At 50.4% G+C, this 18,671-nt stretch overlaps 1 protein-coding gene across 3 annotated transcripts in view; it reads left to right on the top strand.

The window, feature by feature from the left end:
• Positions 1-956: 956 nt before the first annotated feature.
• The window catches only part of LOC144177798 (uncharacterized), a 126,964-nt gene continuing 109,249 nt past the window's right edge, over positions 957-18,671 (top strand). For 2 of the 3 annotated variants that reach the window (XM_077705366.1, XM_077705369.1), the window contains exon 1: positions 958-1,342. The gene's annotated coding sequence lies outside the window, so the exon portion shown is untranslated. Of the gene's footprint in view, positions 1,343-18,671 lie in introns of all 3 variants that reach the window. The other variant, XM_077705367.1, reaches the window with a different exon arrangement.

Below are 18,671 nucleotides of genomic sequence, written 5' to 3'. Positions count from 1 at the left end.
ATTTTCTAGGCATAAAAAACGATCAATTAAGAAGTCTGTCGTGTTCAATTGTTTCCGCTAGAAACATGTACTTCAGAAAAAAAGGTGTTTCTGTATATTGTACAACTGGTGATTCTCCTTTTGTAAATGTACAATTTTTGTATTTTTATTTACTTATTTTTGTCTCTCTCTGTAATACTGGATGTCATTGCTAAGCATGCATGTTTGATTGAAACGTGTCCTCTGTTGTGAACTGCAGAGGATCAGAAGCCCTCGTCAGGCACTCAACGCGTTTAGCTACTGCCCCTTCAGCAGGAATTGTCATACCGTCTACTGAAAAATAAAGTCTTCTTCTTCTTCTTCTTCTTCTTCTTCTTCTACTACTACTACTACTACTACTACTAATACTACTACTACTACTACTACTACTACTACTACTTCTACTACTACTACTACTACTACTACTACTATTACTACTAGTACTACTACTACACTACTGCTATTAGAGATGTTGAAAACGAACTCGTCGAATTCAGTATGAATCGAATGCCACGAACTGTTCGGTTCGTTCTGAAAAATCTTGCATATTATAACACCCCTAGCAATTTCACAGACCGAGGGCTTCAAATGTCGTCGTAAGATACTTGAATCTTACTCGCGAAAACCGACTGGTACATAAGACTCCGGAGTAAAGTCATCCTGGAGCATTAACTGTGGCAACAGATACGTACCCCGTAAGCCGGCTGTGAGCACACAACTATCGTCATCATCATTCTCAAATGAGTCCACCATTACTGTACTTGACTTGCAAAACTTGCTTTCTGGGGACCGCACCACCGACCGCACAGGGAAACCCTCCAAGAGGACGCCACCTCCAAGTTCAGTCAACCTCCGTTAGATGCCCCTAAGCGCGCACGGAGGCGGGAGCTCCGCGCGTGACATCATGTGCAGGCCGCCAGGAGGAGTGGCGGCTTTCCCCGCACGCTCGTACGCGGCAGCCGCTGTGCCGGGCGTCTGATTATTGCCATAGTCGGCCGGCGCTTGGCACGGCAGACGGATGCGGAGCGCGGATCGCGATCGGCGCCTCTGAAAACGGCTCTTGACAGTTCATTGACGGCGGCAGCGAGCGCCTCTCGGAGACCGTGTTTGCGTGGCTGTGCGTCGTGTACTCTGCTGGTGGTTGCCCGTATCCATGACTAGCAACCGCCACGATGATTCACTGAGTGAGTGAGGGTGTTGTCGAAACCTTTCATCCCACTGGATTTTGGTGCGAGCGCCCCGGAAAAGTGACTTTGGAACGCACGGCTGAGAGGTCGTCGTAGAGAGGATCAGATTTGGAGGCTCCGTCGGCGTCCGTAACCGAGTAAGTGTTTTCCTCCCTCTTGTCTCTTCCAGCACCACTTAGACTTCGCTTACGGCCGCGGAAATGCGTGGTCGTGGCACTTGGTTGGTCCGATCATTTTTCGTGTCAACACATGGTACCTATTAAATTCGTTTGCCTTTGTGAAGTTCGCGGTGGGAGTGAATCGTTCCGGTCGAGTATAGCCAAGCAAACATCAAGTCGTCGCTTGGTCCAAACAATTCGGCAGTTGTTCTGATGCGTACAGTGTTTTATATATTTTGTATATTGAGTGTAGCGTGCGCTTTCGGTAAATATCATGGTCATATATTCCTGCTCGCTCGTCGCGGATTCGCGCCGGGGGTAAGATGACTCGCGTGCGATAGGTCGCTAAGAGAGTGATGAGCAGATAGGGGACATGTCGCGCGCTAACTGGCCCGAGACGAGCACGCTTTGAGATAGCGGTGCGTTTCGCTTCCCGAAACAAGACACCGCGCAATCAGCGACGGTGATAAGGGGACGGGGAAATTCATACGTAGTCAATAGGGTTGCCCGTCGGCGAGCTTTTACAATGAAACTACCATTTCTAATGCGTATTTGTTCATCTGGAACGCTGATAACTCTTTCAATACTGAATGGGCTGTTGTTCTTGCCGGTGCGTGAGCCGGTACTTATGAAACACGTGAGATAAAATAAATGAAGATCCTCGGGTTGAGTGTTTGATTTTCGTTCAATTAATCGTTCTTTCTAATTTATCCCACTTGCTGTTCGAAGGCATGTCATCGGCACTATCAACATCAACGCTACTGCGCACATCGAGTGCCACATCTATCTATGTCAGGCAGGCTGCTGCGCGTTTCTGCCGGTCGTCTACGGGGAGTTGGCAAAGGTTTAATTCATGACACGGCGGGATCCTGAGAAGAGAGGGATTGTATAACAGGAAAACGGGGCGAACAAAGTGAAGGAAATTGCTCTCTTTGAAGAGACTCGGAAGCAGGCTTCCTTTCTTCGGTTCTCCCATCCCCTTCCTCGTCCTCCTTTCCCTCGCGAGGCGTGAGAGCATGGCTGGAAAAGAACGCGCTCCTTGGAGCTCGTTGCCAAACGCTCTTGTGTCAGACGCGGAAACCCCTTCTTTCAAAGGGAGCAATCAGTCCGTCCGCCAGGCAATCCCGATTCCTCCTTCGTAGAATGAAAGAAGAAGGCGGGAGAGGAGGGGCGGGTGGAGAGTTAGAATAAATCTGTTAGGGGCCTGGAATGAGCGGACGCCTCGCAGGCTCCGTTGCAAACGCGCAACGCGGCGCTTGAGTCTGAAGCGGGACGCGAGGAAAGAGAGGTGTGAAAGAGAGAGGGGGGGATTGAGGGGGAGGCAATACATGGGTTTCGCCTTTCTAGGACTGGGTCTCGCCACGGGGTTGGACAAGCCTGATATTCCTTTTTTTTTTTTTTTTTGGTTGGCAAAATTAACGGAGAATTAAATAGAACAACCTCAATTCGCACATGCGCAGTTTGGTCCACGTGTCTACCGAAACCATTCCGCCAGAGTTTCAAAAGTTAAGTTAATTTGTCCAAGTCGTCTGAGTGCTATAAAAAAAATAAGCCACCGACTGTGGCGGCTTTGTAAGCAGGAGAAAAAGTATTCCATGATTGCTTCGTTACGTACAAAAGATAATAGCAACAGTTGGATGAAACATTGAAATAGATGAAGAATCATGCATTGTGTATCTCATTTCAATAGCAACTCAAAATATCTTGGAAGCAATTAGACTGATTGATATGTGCGGCGTCATTCGGTTATTCATATAACGTTTCCCGGGACGTCTCCATGCGTGTAGCTGTTACCCGCTAATTAAAGCAGCCAGCTCGCTGTTATCAAGTATACCGTCCGATCGATGTGTGGGTGATGGCCGTAATTGTGTTGGCCTTTTTTTCAGAGAGCCTGCCAGAAAGGACATTGGGTTTTTATAATCTAGAGCACGGTTTGCACACTAATGGTTCCCTATTAAAAGATGCACAAGTTCGCTTTGACAGACTAATGAGGCAGGATATTGTCAACAGATATAAATCATCCGCCTAGGGGTTTCTTCGTTCCCGAAATTGCCCTTGAAACTTTCCGGGTCTAAATTAGATTGCATTCAATACAGCTTGTCTAAACAGCATACTATTGTACACGTGGTATTACAGGTTCTTTTAGTATTTTGTGCAACGCCAGCGATGAAAGGTAGCAATTAAATGGACAGGGCTACCGCTGTTTCTGTGGGTTTGTGTTTCTGAACACGAAATAGCTAAATTCCTCGAAAGCAGGCAGTTGCAATTTTTTGTAAGTCCTTGCAAGTCCTTCGAAAGTAAATTAAAGCTGGAACAAACAATACTGTTGTCGTGTCCGTTGCCGGTGATCTCCGGTAGGATTGCGTATTCTGTAGGCCCTCGATTTGTCTTCGGCAATTGCTCTTTCTGAAGAAAAGTATTCTTTTCAAGGTTATCGACACGACGCGCTCATAAAAAGGCTAAAGGTGACTTTGGGCTGTTTAGCGGTGCGCTGTTTACTTTTCGTCAACGCAGTTTAATGAGGTTCAAATTGGCGTCTGTAACCGGACTAATTTGGTACCGACGGAGCTACCATGGCTCCTTGAATCATGCAACTGTTTCCCCTCGTTAAATTGTCTTCAATTATTTCAGTTTGAAACCAAAGTTTACGGAATCATTTTCACGAGAAAAAGGACAAGGCACACCTTTAATATCATTTTAAAATCATCTACCCTGGTCGAACAACTAACGACGAAGGTAACAAGTCATTGAACCAATCAGACTTCCAAAAGAAGGTCGTCGGTGTTTCAGTATTAATTATATTTACAACGCAGATCCATAGCACCATACACGTGTGAGATTGTTAACTGTGGGATTCATATATGCTATATAATGAGCACGTGGTTTATTTGGCGCTGCGAAGAAATGACGTCAATGCCAACGGCCTAGAAATTTCGAAATTGGCCAAATCTTTTTTTAGCTCGAAACATACCGCGATGAAATTTCACGTGCTAATCAAATTGTAATTCTCTCTGGATTGTAGCGTATGCAGCGACATTTCCAGTTTGTGGAAGTAGCAACATGGGCAGTATTTAATAGAGCAGCAAACAAACATGTCGTAGCCAATAGGAGCTTTCATCAATACTTTCCACTTAAAATAAAAAAATGCATTTTTTACGACACACTGAGCGCCGTGACGTGGAGACGTGGGCAGAATCAGCTCTTTCTTTTTGCAAGGCGGCGACATTTGTTTGAGGCAGAATAATCGTGATCATACTTCTGTGTTGTGAAAGCAGAAGCGACGAGAGTCAGCAAAAAGGGAGGGGTGCGGATTCGACAAGTAATATTTACACACACAGAAAAAGTCAAGGAACAATGACAAGAAGACGAGTGTTACTTTAGTGCCGCAGTGCATAAGAAACAGCAGTCTTGACTCACTCCACCGAGAACCCCCCGAACGCCATTGTCGAAGGAGAGCCTACCAGAGAGTTCGTTGCTAAATAAGAAAACCAAAACTCGGCAATATTAGTGGGAGAGACCTTTAACAAAGTAAAAAAACAAATACCGCACAGTTTATTTCTTGTTATTTTTGCGTAAAAGCGGGGGTGGTTCCTTTCTCTCGTTTTGTCGTCTTCCTCTGTTTACATCGGCTTTTCTCTTTTTGCTCCTTTTGTTGCTGTCATTCCTCACCGATGACGAGTGTACAAGGGGACTTTCTTTCACCTTCGTTTCGCGCAGCTAATAGACGCTGACGCGACGAACACAGCTGGAAGAGCCCGACTAGAAGGAAAGCTAAGTGATGGGGTGGTGGTTGCAAGAACGCTAGAAAGAGAACCAGAAACATCCCTAAATTACATCGGCGATGACACAACGTGAAAAGAAGGCGGGTAGCGTGACGTCGTCGCCAACAATATAGTGCAGCGCAACCTTGTGGTATACTTTGTGGTTCTTCAGTTCTGAGTGGCTTGGATTTAAAAAAGAAGAAACACGTCACTAAATCACGGGTGCGTGGCCAGAAAAATTATGGCACGAGTAAGCAGTAAGACTTATTGTTTTTTGTCTTTGTAGTATCTGACAGCCTTTATAATATAAATACGCTGCTCGTTGGCCGATTGGGAGGGGGGGAGGGGTGGCGAGTGTGGCCAGTAGATACAAGTTTCCTCGCCTTGCAAATGGACTGAAGCGCAGAGCCTGCGTGAGATCGTGACGGCGGCTACGAAGCGGCCTATGTGCCTAGGCTAGATTGGAAGAGAGGTGTTGGTCGTGGTGGTGGTGCCGCTGGAAGGAGGATGCTGCGAGAGCAAAGAATAAACAAATAAATAATCACACATAAAGAGAGGAGGACGCGGGCGAAAGACCACCGTGGCCGATCGGAAAACAAAAAGGAAACAAATAAAAAATGAAGACGAGTTCGGAGGGAAAGCCCATCGCCGCAACGGCGGCGCGCGGCGTTTGGAGGGGGCCGGGGCGAGCCGGCGTTGTGCGCGGAGGAAATTGAATCAATCTCATTTCTGTCTCCCGCGCGCCGGCGTCGCCCGCTCGCGTTTTCTCTCCCATCGGTCGACGGCGGAGACCGCTAACAGCGCCAGGGTTTGCCTAGCGCGCGGAAAGTAACGCGCGAGCCCTCGACGACGACGCGACACTCCGTCCCGTCGGCTCGCTGCCTGCCGCTCGAGGCGCAGGAAATGAGCCGGCGATTCGTTCGGAGTCCTCGCCCTCCTCCCCCTCCCCCATCGCCGGCCGTCGAGGGGGAGTCCGCAGCAATTTCGCGCCATTTCGTCGCCCGGCTCCGACGCCCGCGACGCTGCTGCCGACCGCAAATGCATCGGTGGCGCCGATGCCTCCCTTCGTCCCCTTCCTCCCAGAGGTATACGGAAAGAGGCTTAAGAGCCTCGCCGACCCCGGCTGATTCGATGGGCCCCATAACCCTTTCGCCCTTCCGTCTCCCATCCCCGTGCCAATCGGCCGTTCTCTTTTCACGCGCGAGCGTCGCCCAATTTCGCCTTCATCTCGGTGCCGGGCCGGGCCCCCGTTTTATTATACGATCCCCTTTCTCCCCGCTCGCCGAACCTCGCCGAATATATTCGCTAACCGCGCGGCAATCGCATTGCACGCCTCCCCCGGTCCTTCTATCTTGTTCTTCCTTCTCGCGTGTTTCCCGGGTCTCGCGGGAATGAGAGGATGGTCGCGCAGAGGAAGATCTGCTTATTTTCCCGGCCGCTCTCGATTTCGATTGCGTATACAGGTTCCTGTTTGTTACGGATGATACGTTTAATTTAGTTGCTCGCCGCGTTCTTTCAGTGTAACGCAACTTGGTGACACAGGTATGCACTCAAGCAATGTAACCTGCAATAGGAGCTTTATGGCCTTGACATCCACCCATTTCTCCGTTTGCAGCGCTAAGTCGCCGCAAAAATTGGAGCGTTTAAGATGGAAATAGACGCACTGTAGAAAAAATACAAATGCGTAATACTGATGTGCGACAGAGTTTCCAGGATTTGTTTTCTAAACTTTCAAGGGCTTACGCCTCCAAATATAAAGCAATATTGGCGCATGCCCCGCACATACATATGCAAAACGCCTAGAAAGAACATGTTCCATCGTCACACCCTACAAACACGACTTTAACAAATCAGACTCGCTTTCATATAAAGCCAAGGATGTGTCACTCACGAAATTGTGCGCGTTTTTTTATCAAAAAGGCTTCCGTAATCTCACGCGAGACATCGCTGCTGCCCCGGCCAAGAAACTTAATCCCATTCCGTCGCGGCCTGCACCCACTTTTTTCGCAATTTCTGCAATGCTCCGTCAAGTTAGTTCTACTGTCTATATCCCCCAATGTGCGCTCATGCTCCCCTGCACGATTATTCACGCAGCGCCCAGTTTGGCCAATAGAGGCCTTTCCGTATGTCAGTGAAACTTCGTGCACGACGCCTTTCGCGCATTTTACAAAGGGCATTTTACATGCGCCAATTTTGTCTTATATTTGGGGACGTAAGCCCTTGAATAAATCAGTTCCTAGTTGCGCTAGTCCTGTTGGCTTCCCTATGTGGTTCGTCGTGCGCAATCCTCATGGCTTTGTTAAGTATCAGACCAACTATCCCTTCAACAAATCTTGTTGAGAATCTATTATTTTAGGCGGCCGCTGAAACTTCATCACCACTGCTTATACGACGCAAACGAGACGTGCCCTCAAAGTGTTCCTTTGACTTGTCTTGTATTACCTTGCCGTACAACGCTAACCACCAGCCGTGTCACAGGGCCTCGTTATTGTGAAAATGTATTATGTCACAGTGCCACTATTTATAGTGACGACCTTAAGGCAACATTTGCCCCGCGATTACAGTTAGTCGCGTCGGTTCTCGCCGTCCCGACAGACGGTTCAGAACTGTAAGATGGCGCGTCCACTTTTGAAGGTATAAGCCACGTTAAAGGGACCCTGCAACACTTTTGATTACCGCTTTCACTCTTTCCTTCGCGTCTGGAAGCACTGCGAAAGCTACAGCTACAGCGCGGAGCGGCACTGCGGGATTTGCTCGTTGCGCCAGATACGCCTTCCATTTCTGCTTGGTTTTGTGGCTTTATTTTTAAAGTTGCTATCGGAAAGCATTCATTGCTGCAACTGAAGGAAAACCGGCCAACAGCCGCTACATGGTCTCAGTGACGTGAATCGGGCCGTCGATGAGCGTCAAGACCGGGAAAGAGACAAAAATCTTTTGAGCGAGTTTCCAAGTTATCTGAGGGGCATCGAGCAGTAATTTTTGGCTGAGGTACTTTGCGACCCCCTAATCTAAGTTCTGGGTGTGTTGGGTGACGACGTTCTACAAACATTTAAGATTTAAAAAAAAAAAAGTTGAAAAAAGTGTTGCAGGGTTCCTTTAAACTCCGTGCAGCTGTCGAAACTCTGCCGCACATCACAAACAATTGGGAGAGCATGCATGAATGTGTCAGCCAACGAAGGGGATCTGTTGTACTCGGAATAATTATGTTCCTTCGCTGATCCCATCAAATGCGGGTACACCATGGCTCTCTTCTGCGTATTATTGTCAGCGCCTTTTACTTCCAGTTCGTAGTGTTTCGCAAGGAGATAGGAAACGAATTCTTCTGGCTGTGCGTCATTCTGAATTTGTAAATAAAAGAAACAGAAGAAGAATAAGAAACTGAGTAGCGCAAACAATTTTTGCAAATTGGGGCTAAATTAAGCTTTATCCGCATATGTGTTATTCTAGACAACCGAAACACGAAGGGGGGGGGGGGGAGTTCTTAATGAGCAAGAGGACCAAAGTACCATTCGCATCGATAACTCCTATTGGAGTTGCTGCATGCGCTTGGTGACATTTCTCAGCCCAGTGCAAACAAAATGCAATGTAGTCATTATCCCAAGAGCGGGACAAAACTGTACGATAATGGTCTTATCGTTAGCATGTTTCTTTTTTTTCGTACGTAAATGTATCGTATCATTAAGTTTATGACTCAAGGTTCACATTTCTCCGGAACCGTCGTCTTTATATTCGTCGCTCTAATGAAGTAACACAGATGAACTAACGAAGCCCTAATAGCCGTGGTAAAAAAAAAAGAAACAGGAGCAATGTTTGTGTGTAGCAGCTGTGTGTGGAAGCCTGTTAAGTGAAAAAAATACGATGCATTTTCTGTACTTTACGTCATAATGTGTTTACATGTAAAGAAGAAATTTTATATGTATATATATTTTTGGGATTTCGGTTCAGTAATTTGGAGAAAATTTAAGTGTTCCGTAGGTCAAATTTCATCGCGCAATTCCAGATGACGTTGTTTACGACCTCGCATTGTTTCCTTAGTGCATTCCACGAACATCACGCTGGCAGCGATGGCTATTCTGTTACACGCATCGATACTGGCAACGATGGCTCTTCTGTTGCCCGTTATCGATACTGTACTTCCCAATCCTTTAATCATGCGGGTAACGAAATATTTCCCGTGGTTAAACGCGGTTAAATCATGTTTGTGAAGCGATGGCTCTGCTTTGGCGCCCAGAGCGCACAGTGAGCGCGTATACGCGCCGAAAGACAAATCGCAGATGCTGCTCGGCGCAGTCGCCAGTCTATAGGCGCAAACGCACAGTGAACTTAGATACAGCCAGTGGCTGCATTGTGATGTCTTCCGATGGCACATGCCCTTACGCTTTCCTCGTATCCCCCTCTACGTACCCGTCCCCTTTCTTTCACTGCGCAACCGCATGAGGCGTTTGCTTAACCTTGGCTGAGCTTGAAGTTCAAATTGACGTTCCAGGGAACGAGCCGTTTTCTGGGTTTGCAACTGAAGTAATAGAGCTTTCCGTCTAAAATTAAGGAGACAACTAAGCACTCCTCATGTGTAGTGAATACCAAAGCATTAGAGTCCAATTGCCGAGCATATACGCCGGTATTTTTGGCTCCGCCATAGCACCCTGGATCTCTGGTGAATGCTGCGCCGCCGGATGAGGTAACGGCGATTCTGAATAGCTCTGCACTTCGCGTACTGAAATCACGTTTCCTCTGACGATAATCGCCATCTTTACCCCCTAGACGTATTTATCATCTGTCTCTTACTGTGACTGGGAGTCATGGCCAATCGCTCGTGTTAGGCTTGTGAGTAGGCTGAACGTTGGCTAGCGGTAATGTTAAACCGTACAACGTGCTAATCAACGTCACATTCGTTTTAGATAAGAACGCGGACATCGCTTGACGACGTTGGAACCTAAATCGTAACGTTAGGCCTAACTCTAGGCTAGCACATACCCGCGTTCGTATCCCCGAAGAAAGATGACATTTAGCGGAAAGGTACTTTGCTACTCGCCTTACTGCTGCTTCTGTAATTGGCATTATCAAATTGCTCATCTAGGCCGCGCTACGTGTCTCCAGCAAACGTTGCTGAGTCGAGAGCCACAGTGCATTGAGGGGGTCAACCGTTAGCCCCCTTGATTCTTCGAACTGTCGTGGTGCTGAGGGGTGTGCCCGTCTCGCATTTCGAAAGCTCAGGGTTCAGCTGTCGTTGAGGCGCGCATGTACGCAGTTTTTCGACTAAATTCATTTACCTTTATTAAAGCGAAGCTGGCGATTGCTCACTCATTGTGACCGCCCGTCACCACAGCGAACTGCAGGAAAGCCAACTTTTAAGAGTGGGTTTCCCAAAGCGATGATAAAGATGACGATACGCAAAATCACGACAAGTGCCTCACGAAAAAAAAAAATACACTTCCCGAGGTAGGCATGGAGCCTGAATACCTCTCGTTACAAAGCCAACGTATATCCAAATGCGTCATTTCGACGCGGTCGAAGCAATTTGGAATTTAAGTGAAACTTTCTTGCTCTTACTGATGACGACCGTCCCGTCCCCAAAACTCTGTGAACTTCTACAACTCCAACGACAGCGAGCAAATCCTTCACAAGAAAGCTGTGAGGGTTTCAACCATCGTGGTCGTTCGACGAAGGGGCGTTAGTTTTTCGCTTTGCGCCGTCGGCCGTTTTGTGTTCCATCTCTCGGTTACGCCGCCAGTGACGTTGACTACTTAGCCAACTAAAGCCTTCGCATTAACAGCGGGATCGCCGGCAGCGCAGACGCTCCCCGGAGCCACACCGATCACGTATACCACCTGGACCAGCGCGTCGGTTAAAGAGGAAAGGCTCCATGTCGTCACCCCTGTCACCCCGCCCTCCGACGGCAAGCGATGAGACGGGTATTATTACAAGCCGACACGCCCCGCAAACCTTGCGTCAGGAAGAGCTTTCTAGCACCCTCCAGGCTGAATGCGATACTCCCAAGCAGGTTGCCTTGAAAACCAGCGCGTACCCGCTTGCACCTTTCCTTATTCTTTTCCAGCCTTGATGTTTCTTGAAGCCCCTCCCTGCCTGCCCGTCCTCGTGTCTTACCCCAGTGTTGACCCAGTCCGCTACACCTCCGAACAAAGCTGAGCCCACGAGAGCCTAGAAGGCTCAGGCCCGCTTCCTTTCTTTCTCATCCGTGTACCGCGCTTTGCGGAGCGTTCGTAATGCGTTCGCACGCATAGTGCCGCATCGGACGTGCTTATAGTCAGGCTGACGAACGTGATTGGCAGGAGTGCGCTGTCCGCGACGAAAACGGCCGCCCCGTCTGCCCTCCGCGCCCCCGCCGAGAGGTGGGGGCCGACGCCGTCTGCTCCTTCCTCGTGACAAGCGCGCTAATCTGCGTTTCGGCGTTGGCAGCGGGGCGTGGGAATCGCCGGGCGTGAGCCGCTCGCCCGACGACGCACAGCTGTGCGGGCCCTGCGCGCACCCTGATCTTGTGCTCGTGCCCGAGAGTCTGTGGGTTTGGACGTGTCTTTTCTAAGGACACGGGGTTACTGGCGTCGCGCGTGGCTCGGGTAGCACGTTTCGTTGTAGTTCGTTTTTAAAATCTTGATAAGAGTGTTTGCGGTGTTGCGCATGCGCGGTTGGGTGATCCTGTTCACTGCTCCTAGTGAAGTACCGCTAGCACAGTGCAATGATGAAATGTGCGCTCCCTGAACGACGGTGAATAACTCCGCGCATGTGCAGGCTCTGTGTCGGCAAGCGTGTTGTTACGAAAAACCTGGTGTCAAGGCTCGTCGTTGCGCCATTGATGATGGGCTTAGAGGAACTAGGTGCACCTTCCTACACCAGCTCCTATCGTAGAAATAGGTTTTCTGGGCTCATCAATACGAATGGCGCATACATGTAGATGGAACTTACTTTCCTAGGACTACTTTGCGCCTCAGTATGAAACTCCGCGTCTTTTCGTGCTGTAGCGAGTGCGTGAATGAGCCGTTTGCTGAAAGCGGATTTGGGATTCCATGAAACGCGTGGAACTGCTGTGCCTGAGCGACAACCTGCCGCTTTATAAACACGGAAAGTAACCTTTTAGCACCGAGTTCCAAACTGAACAACCTCAGCGTGCGTGCGGCTTAGTTTTTCTGTGTAAGCCTTACCTCATCCCCTAAGTACCATTCGTGTTGTGCTCTTCGTGATATAGGTCAGTTTACAAATAAACTACTCTGACCACAGTCTAAGGAATGTTTTTCGAGGTCTCCAGGGACCTACGAGTCCCGCATGCTTCAACAGACGTCACCAAAACGTCGGATTTTAGGAGGAAACCTGTCCCGTCTCCTCCTGCAGTTTTTCGTGGCGCCTTCAAGTGAATCCCGTTATCTCTCTCCTTCAAACTTTTGGAGCACAAATTATACCCCTGAGGGCTGAAAATCGTAACCCGCTATTCCGACCGTGGCACCGTGGTTTGCACTTCAATGGTCTGCGGTCACCCATGGCACGAGGGAAGAAGAGGGGGGCTGAATCTTGGATGGACGCCGTCCTTTATGTGCTCTCACTCCCCACAGGGGTCGCCTTCCCCCTGTCTCATTTTCGCTCCCTCCCGTTTGCGTGGAGCCGCATTTTGAAAGCCCAACAACTACACACGCGGGCCCAGATTGTTCCTCTCGCGTTAGAACGAGCCATCGCCCCCCGGCGATTTCCGTTTTCTTTGCCCTCGACCATGATTAGCCCCATCTGGTTGCGCGTTCCGAAACACCGGGGGGCGGCCGTCGCGGCGGCAGCAGAAGCGGATTCAGTAGCCGGGGCAGCCCCCATATTTCTCCGCACATAATGCTCCTCGCTGTTTGCCTGACGCAAATGGCTCCCGGTGTTTATTTTGCGCCGGCGTTACCGTGGTAACGAAGGAGCCAAGCCCCCGGGTGAAGCACGGGGCACGCAGCCATCGCTATGGGCAGGCGCTACGGGATGGCCTCGCCCGCTGCCGCGGTTCGGAAGAGGGGGTGAGCCCATTTCGCTGCTGGATATCGCCTCGCGAACGTGCCTCAGTGGCCGTTGGGCGCCGCGCAGCCGATGGCCTTCGCTATTGCTTTGGATGCGACGTGTAAGGTGGGCGCAGAGCGAAAGAAAAAGGAGAAAGGCGGATAGACGTAGGGAAAGCGTTTAGCTTGCGGTGAATCTCAATAGCACGGTCCGCGTGCTTATACCAGCGTGGGCCGAATGAAACGATATGATCTTTAGGGCTTTAAAATGTTTAAAGCATCTTTTTCAGAACACGTCTTGTCGAAGTACTTACTTTAGTTGCATGATAATTATGCGAACTATCATTTCGTGAGAGCATTTAGGACATTTAAAATGTCCCCAACACGTCTGCGCAACGTACAAAGTACGCGTATCTACAAAGTTGCTTTCGGAGTCCTTGCTGTTTTTTTAGCCTCATTTTTTATTCCCCGTTTTTCACCCTTGACGTGCCCTTTCAAATGAGCCTCTTGTGCTGTGCAATCTTCCGGACAACGAAATTGCACCGTAAGCTACAACACTTTTTCCTTACACCTATCTATGTTAAGGATCTTCAGTGTTACCACAACTTCTCTGTGCTGTTCAATCATAGTTGGTTGAAGTTGCCTTCATTCAATGAACAGCATTGACCTCTGGCTTACATCGGGCCCAAAAGAAGAAAAGTAGCGGGAAGCCGGAAGGCGAAGTGTCATCCTGTGTGGGTCATAGAGGGGTCCGTGACCGCCGGCGCTGCCCCCGAACAACACCCACGACTCGGCCACCAGAAGGACACGCCACGAGTGAAGGGAACCAAGGGGGGGGCTATGGGGCAAGAAAGCCTAAATCAGCAAAGCCTGCGGACCCCGCGCCGCAACGGGACACCAGCGACGGAGCTTGCGAAGTCCCTTCACTTATCTCCCGCCGCCTCCGCAGCCGTCTCGGCGCCGACAAAGGGAGTCAGTTAGCGAGTCTTCCAACCGCGATAAATCGGCAACGCCGCCGCCACAGAGCCGCGAAGGCGCCTTCCTTCTCGGAGCAGCAGCCTGCCGGCTCCCCTCCAGCTCTCTTTATTCTCTTTTCCCGCTCCTCTCCATCCTTAACATCGCATTTTCTGGGTGCTCACGCTTTCGCGCGCCCGGCCGTTCTTTACTTATTCTTTGCCCTCATCATGGTCTCCTCATCGCGCGGAACACGCGTTATGGCTTCGGCGACGTTGGTTTCTTTCTGTCTTTTTCCTCTTTCTTCTCTGCCCTGTCGTTCTTGCCGCTGCCCCTGCCCCTTCTTTCTCGGTGGGTCTGTGCCTCTTGTGACCGCGCACATGTGCGCACTTGACACTCCGGCCATTGTCTACGGTCGTCAGGCGCTCCCTTTTTGTCTGAGTGGTCTCCCCCAGGGACCCGCGTTGCTCCCGTCGCTTTCTCCGCCATTTAGGTGGCCGTCTGTCCGAGACTCTTTCTCTCACTCGTCTTTTTCGTACCGTTCGCTTTTCGGGCGCTCGGCTGCGCCGCGAGAGCCTCGGGTAGGGAGCACCTCCCTCTTTTCCATCCGTTTTTCTTCTATCGTGCTTAGCGAGGCTTGCTTCACTAGCCTCTGTAGTGCCACCACCAGCGCCAGGTAGGTACACGAGGCCTGGCGCAGCATGGCGTGAAAGATTTGTAGTTTAGTTTCGGGGATCATGTTCTCTCTCTTCGACGCGTTTTCTTGTCTTCGGTGGCTTTCAAAACTTCCCCAATCTTCGCGTCAGTTAGAGGTCGGAAGGGGGACATTATCGCTGACATAGGAAGGTCGAAATTTCTCCCTGACGCGGTAGGTGAACGACCTTTTGGGGTACTCTTGTAACGGTCACTTTTGTCCAGCACCGCTACTTTTGAATGATCAGTCCGATGATGAAGCACTCAGATGAAGGTTTCCAATGTTCAAATGTTAACTGGTTTAATTAACGATACTTTGTTTTAAAACATAGAGACAAAACATTACACTGTTGCATAAAATAGGATAAAAAACAGGCAATCAAGAGTACTCAACGAAACATGGTTGGCGGGCGAAGGGCTCCCGGCGTCTGGCCCCGACGATCGGCAGCAAGCGGCTCTCCTGGTGTTGCTCGCCCTCGCTCCCCAGAGGGGCCGCGTTATATTTGCTTTGGGGGGACGCATTGGGGGCAAAAGCGCATCCTAGCGTGTGCGGACCGGGTGGGAAAAGGCTAAGGCACACCCGCAGCCAATCAGGAAGACGCTTCTTAGCTCCAATCAGACATGTCCCCGCCAAAGTGAAAAGGAAAACATCACACACAGAAGACACAAAGTTCTAACTCGAAGGCGCCCGTTTCTGGCAAAAGAATTACTGGTGAGAATAAAGTAAAGGTATACAAACTCGAAAAGGAGAAAAGAGAGGCGGCCGTTTGGACGAGACCGGGGGTCGGAGAACGCCATTGCGTGCCGTAACACAAGACGCGTGGATGGTCCCTCTCGAGAGCCGCGTCTCCCGCGTCGGCCGACGGGCCGACACACACTCGGCAAAAAGCGGGGCCTCGGTGGCCGAAGAGAGATGCTAAAAAATTGAAAAAAGCAAACGGAACCGGGGCTTCGCGACACCTTCCCCGACGGAAAAAGAGTGTCCCCACTCTTGCACAACATAAAAAAACATTTTCACGAACTGACGGCGATACTCAAATGACTTGGCATACGGACTCGAGAAGAAGAAACCCACTTTCTAACATAAGAGTCTTCAAACTATCTCCGTCGAATCAGTCAACGCACACGCACTGGTATATAACAACAACGTAGCACAAACACTTCATAGCAACGCCAAAAGAAACAATGAGAGTCACGACCAATGCAAGTCCGGGCACACTCAAGAGTCAGTCCGCGTTCTCACTGGCACTGTAGTATCGTTCCGTGTCACTGTCATAAATGTCTTGCACAGGGTCCAGTCCCGCACACTGGTCTTGCCCAAATGTTTCTGGATCAAAGTACACCTCGGTTTCACTGGCACTTCGAACTACACCACTGGGCCGCTCCGACACTGGCGGTTGGTGGATGCGCTGCAGGCTGTCGTCGTCTGCCGTCTCGTTGTCCGCGTCAGAGTCGGAGCTTGGATGTGTGTAGCAGTGCTTCATACGGACGACGTTGACAATGTCCCGCTTTCTCCCCGTGCGGTCCGTCACCTCCCAGTTGTTTTCTGAGATTTGTCGAATGAGACGAAATGGCCCATGGTAGCGATGTAGGAGCTTTGTTGTTTTTCCCTTTGCCTTCGTAGGCGTCCACAAGTACACCAAGTCACCCGCATGGAAAACAGCTGTGCGTCGCCTGACGTCGTATTGTAGCTTGTTTTTCCCCTGCTGGCGTTTCTCTCGTCGGGCGACCACGTTGCGTGCCTGTCGGAGCCGGAGAGCGGCTCTGCTAGCGTCCAAGGTGTGGTCGCCTCCCCCTTGCTGCCCAAGAGCCACGTCGATCGGAAGCGTTGGCTCGAGACCGTGAAGAAGGAAGAACGGAGTAAAGCCGGTCGTCTCATGCTGTGATGAATTATAGGCAAAGCACACGTAAGGCAGGAACTCGTCCCAGTCCCGGTGGTGCGACGACACATACATACTCAGCATATCAGCCAGTGTGCGATTGAAGCGCTCGCACAGACCGTTGGTCTGCGGATGGTACGCTGTGCTAGTGACGTGGTATGTGCCCATTGTCCTGAATATTTCTTCGATGAGATCGGCGACAAAATGCTTCCCACGGTCGGTGATTATTCTCTCAGGCGCTCCATGACGCAGGACAACGGCCTCCACGAACCCCTTCGCTGCTTCCGCCGCTGATGCCGAGGGGCAAGCGACAGCTTCCACCCATTTTGTGTGGTAGTCCGTCATCACAAGAATGTAGCGGTTCCCACCGTTGCTCTTCGTGAAGGGGCCCAGAAAATCCATTCCTACCTGCTGAAACGGCTTGCCAGCCGGCGGGATGGGCTGGAGAAATCCGATCGGCTTGCCGGGCGGCCTCTTTCGGCTCTGACAGTCTGGGCATGCCCGCACATACCTGGCTATCTGCATGAACATCTTGGGCCAAAAGTAACGGCTCCGCACCTTTTCCCAGGTCCGCCTAACTCCCAAGTGGCCTGCCGTAATGTCATCGTGACAGTGCCGCAAAATATCGGTCCGTAGGCTCCTTGGAACAACGAGCGCCGCGCGGTCTTCCCGAAAACCTTTCGCCCTCCTGTACAGAACCCCCTCAATTATCCGAAAGCACCGTGCCGTTCTTTTTAGTTTCCGTGACACCGGTGCACTCGTGTCCTCGAGGTGTTCGATCACTTCTCTTGCCCACTTATCCTCTCTCTGCTTCATTCGGACGTCCACACGGTCCAGCACGAGCAGCGGCAAAAAGTTGTCTTCACTAGCCGGTGCCGGCTCATGTGGCAGGCGAGAAAGCGTGTCGGCGTTTCCGTTCTTTAGTCCCGGTCGGTGACGGAGCGTGATGTCAAACTCTTGTAGTAGCAGCGACCACCTTATGAGGCGCCCATTGGGGTTCTTGACTTTCATCAGCCATGTCAGGCTGGCCTGGTCAGTCACAACGGTGAATGGGGTCCCAAAAATATAGGGGCGAAACTGGGCACAGGCGTACACAACAGCCAGGCATTCCTTTTCCGTGGTGCTGTAGTTGAGCTCCGCCTTATTAAGATGACGACTAGCATATGCTATGACATGCTCATCAGGCCCTTCCCTCTGAACCAGAACGGCACCAACACCGTAATCGCAGGCATCCGTGTGAATCTCGACCGTTTTCCCCGGATCGAACTGACGCAAGACTGGCGCCGAGGCCAATTTCTGTTTGAGCGTGTTCATGGCATCTTCACATGCTGTGTCCCAGCGAAAGACGGCGTGCTTCTTTGTGAGGTTCGTCAATGGTCGAGAAATGCGAGAGAAATCCTTAATGAACCGGCGATAGTAGTTGCATATCCCTAAGAAGCTTTGAACTCCCTTCTTAGTGGTCGGTACAGGCAACTTTTCGATCGCGGCCACTTTGTTCGGGTCGGGTCGGATACTGGTCCCGGTCAACACGTGACCGAGATATTTAATTTCCTCTTGAGCGAACTTACACTTTTCTGGCTTCAGGCGTAGGTTTGCCTGATCGAGTGCCCCAAAAACTTTTTCCAAGTCTTTCAAATGAGACTCCATTGTTTTGGAGAAAATCACTATATCGTCCAGGTAGGCCAGGCACACCTTCCAGAGGAGACCACTCAGTACTTTGTTGATCATCCTCTGGAACGTAGCGGGGGCGTTACATAGGCCGAAAGGAACGACGTTGAACTCATAAAGCCCTCGCCCACAGGTGAACGCCGTCTTCGGCTTATCTTCCTCGCGAATCCCAATCTGCCAATAGCCTGACGTTAGGTCAAGCGTCGTGAAGTATTTTGCACCCTGCAATACATCAAGAATGTCGTCGACACGGGGCAGAGGGTGTACATCCTTCTTTGTGACAGCATTTACTCTTCGAAAGTCTACACAAAAGCGCCAACCTCCATCGGGCTTTCTCACGAGCACCACTGGTGACGACCAGGGACTGTAGGACTCT

Source organism: Haemaphysalis longicornis, unplaced genomic scaffold, assembly GCF_048455015.1.
Source record: "Haemaphysalis longicornis isolate Haplotype H1 unplaced genomic scaffold, Haemaphysalis longicornis Haplotype H1 scaffold_31, whole genome shotgun sequence".
Lineage (NCBI taxonomy): Eukaryota > Metazoa > Arthropoda > Arachnida > Ixodida > Ixodidae > Haemaphysalis > Haemaphysalis longicornis.
Note: the sequence above shows the minus strand (reverse complement) of the source record. Positions and strands in the feature narration are given on the sequence as shown.